The 8,530-nt window shown below is 32.7% G+C and overlaps 1 pseudogene; it reads left to right on the top strand.

Moving 5' to 3' along the window:
- Positions 1-8,409: 8,409 nt before the first annotated feature.
- Positions 8,410-8,528, top strand: LOC120602562 (uncharacterized; annotated as a pseudogene).
- The last annotated feature ends 2 nt before the right edge of the window (positions 8,529-8,530 follow it).

The following is an 8,530-nucleotide window of genomic DNA, read 5'->3' as shown; positions in this document are numbered from 1 at the left end:
GAAAGGAAGAATGCTTTTATATCTGTATATCTTTAAAATGATTTTGGATGTTTTTTTAATATTTACTTCATTTCTATTTATATTTTAGGAAGACCTAGGCCTTCAAATTAATATCATTTTAGGCTGTTAGAAGAATATCACATCGTAGCTAAATTATATTTTATATATTTAATTTAAATAAATTTAATTGTATTAAATTATAAATATTACAGATAAATTACAAATATTACAGATAAAGCTAAAGGGCCCTTTGATAATTATCTTCACCTCACACCTCACTTAAGAATATTTTTCATCAGTCAAGAATAGATTTTACCAGGCCTTTTTCTGCATGTGTGTGTTGAGAAAATATATACATTGAATATATGCACATGTGTATAATATATATATACACACAGTTTTGCCTCCATATACTTATGTGTGTTTTAAATGTATCATATTACAGCTAGTCCTCTGCAAATTTCCAAGTTTTCACTCAATGATATATTTTGGAGATCTTTCTAAATTAGTATATGCAGATCTATTGAATTCTTTTTAACGCCTATATAGTATTCCATCATATAGATACACTATCACTTAAATATCTTCTAATTAATGAGCATGTAATCATTAGCGGTGTTTTGCTATTAATGCTGCCAGGACCATGGTTCCCAAACTGTAATGGTTGCTCACAGGAGTTATAAAATGGAATATTTTTAAATCTTGAGGAAAGCGCAACATTTGTCAGACACTACACAAACTACTACTACCATAGCATTATTAAATTTGGATCTATTTCTTTTGTCCTAAGGTCACCATGAAAAAATTACTGAAACACTGAGAGTGCCAGAAGTAGAAGGTTTAAGAACCTTTGTGCTAGAGACATCCTTAAATGTGCCTATGTGTGTCAAATATCTCAGGGCAAGGTAATAAGAAGTGGCTTATTGCTGTTGTTTTTAATTAAATTGAAACCGTTTTAAAAAGAAATACTTTCAATATATCTTTACATGTTTTTTTCCCTTGAAAACAAATTTTACAAACTTATTCTCTGCAAATCCTCAGCCAGACTTTCATATTTCAGTTTATCAGGTACATTTACTGCCATTGTGACTTGGTACATCTCATGTAACTTTTATTCCTCAAAATTTTATATTTTTAAAGACCTATGACATTTATTATAATTACAGATATTATAATTTAAAGGTGCATTTACTTTAGATATTTGTTGGCAGAAAAAATGCAGAATATGCTATATTTCTTGATCTTTGTATTACAAAAGTTCAAATGAATGATTTAACAATGTCATAATTGTTATGTAATATTTATAACAGTAGAGTTTACTAATGATGAACATAATTTCGATAAGCTTATGAAACTGCTGGATTTCAAAATGAAAGTCTCTTGTTGATACTTCATTTCACCTGCTGAGAGACAGACACTCTTGGCATTCCAGGGATGCTGAGAACAAGTTGAGAGGTTACTGTGAAGAATTTAAAAGAAAAGGTACTAACATCAAGCCCTATATAAAAATCAATATAAAAAAATCTATGTAAAACTATAGATTTTTAACTATATTCCCAAATATTTAAAAAATCAATAGAATTTAATGATTTACCAAATCTTTATGGAATATCATTAGCTAGTAAATCTGAGGACAAAGGTCTCCCTGAACCAGGTTACAGGATATTCCTCCAGTGGTTTCGATGGATTGTTAATTACACACATTGCACAAGAGTCATAGACATGAAAGAGGCAAGTCTATCCTGCAACGTTTTATTATTGCTATCATTACTACTGCTGTTCTCTCAGGTATTTTCAGTAAATGGTTGTCAAAAGACTAGTTTAGCTGGAACTTAATCATTATTTTAAAATCACTTGTTACCGTCAGCCTTAATGTTTTTATCACTAAAGACAAAATAATAATACTTATTACCTATTTCCTGAGACTGTATGAAAGGGTTAGTATTATAATTTGCTGAATATTATGCTTGATAAAATAATTGTGAAAATATTTTATCATAGTATTCTTCTGACTAAAACAATTCAGAAGGGATATCTCAGAAGAGTATCTTTCTTTAATAGCTTTGAAAACAGATTTTCAAAAATTCTTATCTATTCACATGACATTTATCTTTTTTACCAGAATTATGAGTGAAATCAAAGGGAATAGGAAGAAAGCTCTAAAAGAATAAACAAGGTGATTGGGCTAGACTTAGTGACATTCAAATCCAAAGTAAATGAAGAGAGTTAATTATACCTACACTAAGACAATTTCAAGTGATGATTGTGGCAGTTTCTAGATTTTTAGAAATGAGTCACAAACTAAGACCTAGGTGCCCCCAAGATATGAATAAATCTTTTATATGGCTACTCAGACATTCTGAGTTTATATGAATTGCCTATGAACTCTGTGGACTTGTAAGCTATTAGGAAAGTGTCACTGTGCTGTGTCCAAGATATAATCAGAATGGGCCTCTCATGCAGACTCCACCCTGAGTTTCAATAAGCTTTCAAGAGACCTGAAATCCTTGTCAAGATGTGATCAGTATCTATGCTCCATATTAAACATCAATGAGAGTAGTTGTAATACTAGTACTTAGTTTAAGGTCTTTATATTGTAAAATATATAATAGGGAGTATAATATGGTTACTATAACATAAGTTATCAATTTCTGTAATGCAGGGAGAAAGATAGCTTTAATGAATTTCTTATTATATCACTCTTGCCTTTTTTGTAATCTCGAAGAATATTTTTTCAATGTAAATTGACTTTATTTAAAAATTGAGCATCTCAAGTTTTGAAAGCCAGTGCTAAGAAGGCACAATGACACTCTGAGCCAGTGCTAAGAAGGCACAATGACACTCTAATCTGACAATTAGAGCAGAGGAAATATTTATCTCACAGATGACTTGGGGCAGAAAACAGTTCAAGATTCATTTATCTGGATTTATTTATTCTACTTGCATCATGTAAAGTTGAACCAATTCCTCCCAGTGCCTTAACTTCCTTCCTTGGAAGCCATGGAGCAATAACTTTTAATTGGAGAGCGATAAAACCAGCTCACATTTCCACATTGTTGAGAAGCTTAGCTAATAAGCATGTTTTAAAGACACTTTATACAATGAAGAGCCCTTTAACTAAAATAATAAAAATTGAAGTGATTTGCCTATAAGTCCATTAATTACACATAATGACATAATTAAGCTGCACAAAAATTCTAGAATATTGACATTTGACAATATGAGAAATTTTATAATAGCGGCTTTAAAATCACTGAAAATAATATTCAAAAGAATTATATGGTATTAAATATGAAAAAATTCTGATCTATTGAATTCAGAAGCTATGACCTTGGGGCTAGAAAAACAAGACAATGGGCCTTTAAGGAACAGCTGTGTTTCCTATTGCTCAGTAACTGTCTTAACTGAACATGGAGGGAGACTGTCCTGTCTAACCTTCTGTGGCCTTCTAAAGAATGACTAAGACAGGAGAAAAAGGTGAAGAAAAAGAATTCAGAAGGCCAACTAGAAATTAACATTTTAGCATGTCAGTTCTTATTCTTAATGGAGAAGAAAATCATTCAGCTGCCTCTTATCAAATCTATTGGTCTCTTCCCTGTGCTCTAGAAACTTTCTGTATTCCTCTTCCATATCCTTTATCATACTATCATAGGAATTGTTATCATGTCTGCTTGCCTTATCAAATGCTGAGCTCTTTATAGTTATGTCTCATTCATCTTTGTACGTCTAATGCCTGTTACCATTAAGAGGCATATGAATGAATATATAAAGACAATAGAATATAAAGACCTGAAAAAATTTAATAAACTCCATTCCTAAAACTTTACTTTTATAATACCTATACATAAAAATAAACTTCAAAAAAATCTAGTTATTTTTTTTTATTTTTCCTTCCTTCTTTCCTCTCCCTCCCTTTCTCCTTCCCTCCCTCTACTCTTCTTTCCGTCCTTTATTCACTGTTCAGTGAAAAAACCATTAGGCAGGCCCAAGAGGGCAGGAAGGCAGCCCAGCAAGATTGGCTACATATAGGTGGATTGAGCAAATAATATATTGAGATAATGAAAGCGAGATTTCTTATTGTCAGAGAAGATACAAATATGGAAAAGGATGAAGCTATAATAAATTCTGTAGTGATAAGAAATAGAAATCAGAGGTATCAGTGTATGGTCATATATATATATATATATATATATATATATATATATATATATATATATATATATATATATATATAAATATGTGTGTGTGTGTATATATGAATGTATATACACACAGAGAGAAAGGGAGAGAGAGAGGGAAACAGTGGTATGTATGTACATTTCCTTTTCCAATAGAGGAGGCTGGAAGTAGTAGTATCTTAGCAATGAGCACATCGTGCACCCAGATCTTAGTTTCTAGATGCTGCTCTACTAAAAGAAACAGGCTTTGTGGAGAAATGGCTGATCTCAGGGCAGGTACAAGAAAAGAACAAGATGAGCTTGGATATTCTGACTGTGCCAGAAAGTAAGAAAGTGCTTAAAGAAGCCAGCCTGAAAGGTCGAATCTGGGACAATTTGATCATAAAAATAAGTAATGACAGTATAAGTCATGTGCTGCTTAATGATGGGGACACATTCTGAGAAATGTGCAGTTTGGCGATCTCGTCCTTGTACAAACATCGTAGGGTGCACTGACACAATCTATATGGCTTAGCCTACTACTGGCAGCCTAATAGGTTTGCTTACACCAGCATCACCAAAGTCTCCAAAATAACTGGCCTATAATCTTCAAAAATGATATAGCCAAGAACGTCAAGGAGAAAAGAAGGAACCCTTCCAGAATAAATGAGACATTATAATCCATGAGACCATCGTTATGCAGTGCGTGTCTGTACTGAATTATAGCTCATTGAATAAAAGAGGAACTTGTGAATCCTCAATGATGTAAATAGATAAATGAGAAGGAGAAACAAGCTCTTCCTTACACTTTAATACTAAGCAATGTAAATGGAATGAAGGAATTAGAAAATCAACATTCCTTAAATGATATGATAATAACAATTAATCAGGCAAGAAATAACAATGGATGCTAAAACTAAACTGGTGAATGTGGGCTTAGGAAGAGGATTTTACTGTCTCAGAATTTCTCCCCACGAAATTATTACTAACTTCCAAAAACAAAAATCACACTTTTACAGTAGAGAAACTTCAGAGACACTATCATATTTAAGTGATCAAAGTTAACATTACCAGTAATGAAAATAATTGACACCATGCACTACATTGACAGGATGCAAGAAAAATAGCAAGGCATCATTTCTGTAAAATTTTGCCCCCAAAATGCATGACCTGCACATAGTTATAAGGAAACATTCGATAAACTCAATTGAGGGACAGTCTCCAAAATAACTGGCCCATAATCTTTAAAAATGATGTGGCCGAGAAAGTGAAGAAAAGCAGGAGGAACCATCCAGAATAAATGAGACATTCAGGTACCACAGTTGATCCTAGACTGCATCCTGTATCATAAAGGACACTGTTGAGAGAACTGACCAACCTTGGATGAAGTCTAGGGGTGGGGAGAGGATATATAGAAATTTTTTGTACTATTCTTGCAACTTTTCACCAAGTTTGAAATTGGTCCCAAATTAAAAGTGGAAAAAAAAAAAAAGTCCTATTCCTTGACTAGGATACAGTGATTAAATATTCTAATAGTTAAGTTCATATAAGAAATAATCTGATGCATTTGCATGACCAAGTTTAAACACTGAACACTCAGAAAGTGGTGACTTTCTAAATGCCTCATCTGTGAATTAGAAGTATTATTAGTAGTAGTACTTAACATTCATCCAGCACCCACACTGTTGTATATAATACAGCAAAAGTCATGGCTCTTCCAATGAGCTGTTCTCGAAAAATAAAAACTTACATATACATAGGCATATATCCAAATACAATCCTTATAGAGGGATAAAGAGTCATGGGTGAGATCTCACAAAGACAAAATCAGACTCAGCCTATTCCTCTCCCTTTTATTTCAGGTTAAAGGAAGTACAAATCCAGGTGTTCACAAATTATCGAATTACTGCTCTGTAATTTCAAAGGAATGACAATGACATCCTGTTTGTGGTTATAGTCAATTTACTATTGCATTACACCTGTGAAACCCCAGGCCATCAACATTTCGGCAAGACCATGTAATTAAAGTGGTAACACTTATTGCTTACAAATATTGGTGACTTCCAAGATGCACAGCCCTCCATCCATCTGACTTTCAGTTACAAATGGGGTCAGAGGAACCCAATAAAGGCAGAACGCGGAAAAACCTGTGTCTGGATGCTCCTATTCCCTTCAAACCAGAGCTCCCTGAGAATACCTCTGCAGCTAGGAGACAAAATTTTAGTGCTGCCTTCTAAAAAATTTCTCTAATTTTCCCATGTTTATTTATGTCAAAATCTACCTTTTCCTCTTCCAACACTGAGTTTTAAATAAACATTTGCTTTTTATTATATAGACCACATATTGCCATATACAGAATTTGTACAGATATAAACAATATCATACTGGGGAGAGCCATAGCTCATTCAACCTGCCGAAAAAAAAAAAAAAAAAAAAAAAAAAAAAAAAACCCTGAAAATTATGTCAATTGACAGAACGTCAGGGACTGAAGGGATATTTTACACAAACCATATTGTATTGGGGCACTTCAGGAAAAATTTTATTGGTAAACTAATAACAATAATAAATCAAATGCTTAGTAAGGGTAGGGCAAGATTCTAAATACATAATGAGTAATGACTCTTGTAGTCTTCATAACAACTCTAAAAAGAAGTATTACTGTTACCCTACTTTACAGCTGGTGATATTGTGGCCCAGAGAGGTTAAGTAACCTGTTCAAAATTACACAGTTGACAGATAGTAAAACCGGCATTTGAACTCAAGCGATTTGGTTCCAGAAACCAAGTTCTTAATATCAAATCTCTCTCTCTTAGACAGTGTTACAAGTCTTCACCGCCACCATTTCAGCCTAACTTTTTTCAATTTTATCTATCAGGTCTGAAATTATGGCATTTCGAATCTAGGGAATTAAAAATAGTCACTCCAGAATGTATGGGGATCCAGTTATTGTTCAAAATATGTTAGCTAGATTCAAATGATATCAAGAATTTGAAGAATATTTGAATGGAAATGAAACTTTAATAATTATAAATGGTAGATATTAGAACAGATTAACAAGTAGAACATCAACAGCAACTTTATTGTTTTTAAATGACAAAAGCTCTGCTTACCACACTCCCCAGTGCATGTTCAGGCTTGTAAGCATTCATGTATCCTAGTAATGATGAAATAAGTGACTTAAGCATTCAATCTAAAAATACCTCAAAATGAGAACATTATGGTATCTAGGAATCATCAAATAAAAGATAGAATCTGTAATCTAGGCAACAGATTTCTCTGATACTTTAAAAAAAAAAACATTGATTTGATAATAAGGAACTACAAAGCACTAAATTATATCTTATACCCTCTTTTTAAATTTCTCATATGTGTGTGTATATATGTGTTGTGTGTTATATGTGAAATAATGTTAAATCTGTTTATGTATAAGTAGATTCATATTCTAAACTACTACAAATAGTTATATAGGCCAGTGTTAAACATTTCTAAATAAACCATTGCTTAATATCTCTGTAAAAAAGTTCAGCTCAAGCAACTTTGACATAAATTAAGGAAGAACAATAAAAGTTTTAACATTTCGTTATTATTTAAATATTAACTATGTTTTGTCTGTGGCATCAACAGAATATAGATGCTGTTACATTTGTAGTAAATACAGTCTGAATAGAATATACCTCTGTAACACAGAATAATGGGTTTTCTCGAATTTGAGGCCTACAATAACATGTAGTTCCTCCTACCTGTGTGACTTTGAGCAAGTTCCTTAACCACCTTGCTCAAAATGTGACTAATAAAACCACTTACTTAAAGAATTGCATAGCTATGTTTATGTCTAAAATCTAAATATAAAAGAAACAGGATCTTAAGAAAAATCCTAGCATTGATATGTTAGATGGCCTTCTGGGACTAAGAAACTGAGATTAAGCAATAATCCAAACTAGTAACTAGATAGAGTTTTAGATCAAGATAATAATGGTGGAAATGGAGATTATAGTCAACTTTAGAGACATTTTAAGGGAAGAGATGACAAAATAATTTATTTAAGATCATCTTAAAATGGAGTCAGATTATGTCAATCCTTAAAACTCTTTAATACTTTCCTATTACAGTAATAAAAGTAAATTCTCTCTGGAGAATGATGGCATCCTATAGAGGCTCAAATACCACTAAATTTTGTTTATAATGTATGCTAGTCAGTCAGAAGAAAATCAGAAATGCAATAGGGCAATATTTGAGTAAAAAACAGGAGACAGTCTACGGCCATGCTACCCTGAGCAAGCCTAATCCTGTCTGATCTCGGAATCTAAGCAGGGTCGGGCCTGGTTAATACTTAGATGGGAGATCACCTAGGAAGACCAGGTGCTGTAGGCGTG

The sequence above is a fragment of the Pteropus medius genome, unplaced genomic scaffold (genome assembly GCF_902729225.1).
Source record: "Pteropus medius unplaced genomic scaffold, Ma_sr-lr_union100, whole genome shotgun sequence".
In the NCBI taxonomy this organism is placed as follows: Eukaryota; Metazoa; Chordata; class Mammalia; order Chiroptera; family Pteropodidae; genus Pteropus; species Pteropus medius.
This window is presented reverse-complemented; position numbering and strand designations above follow the sequence as displayed.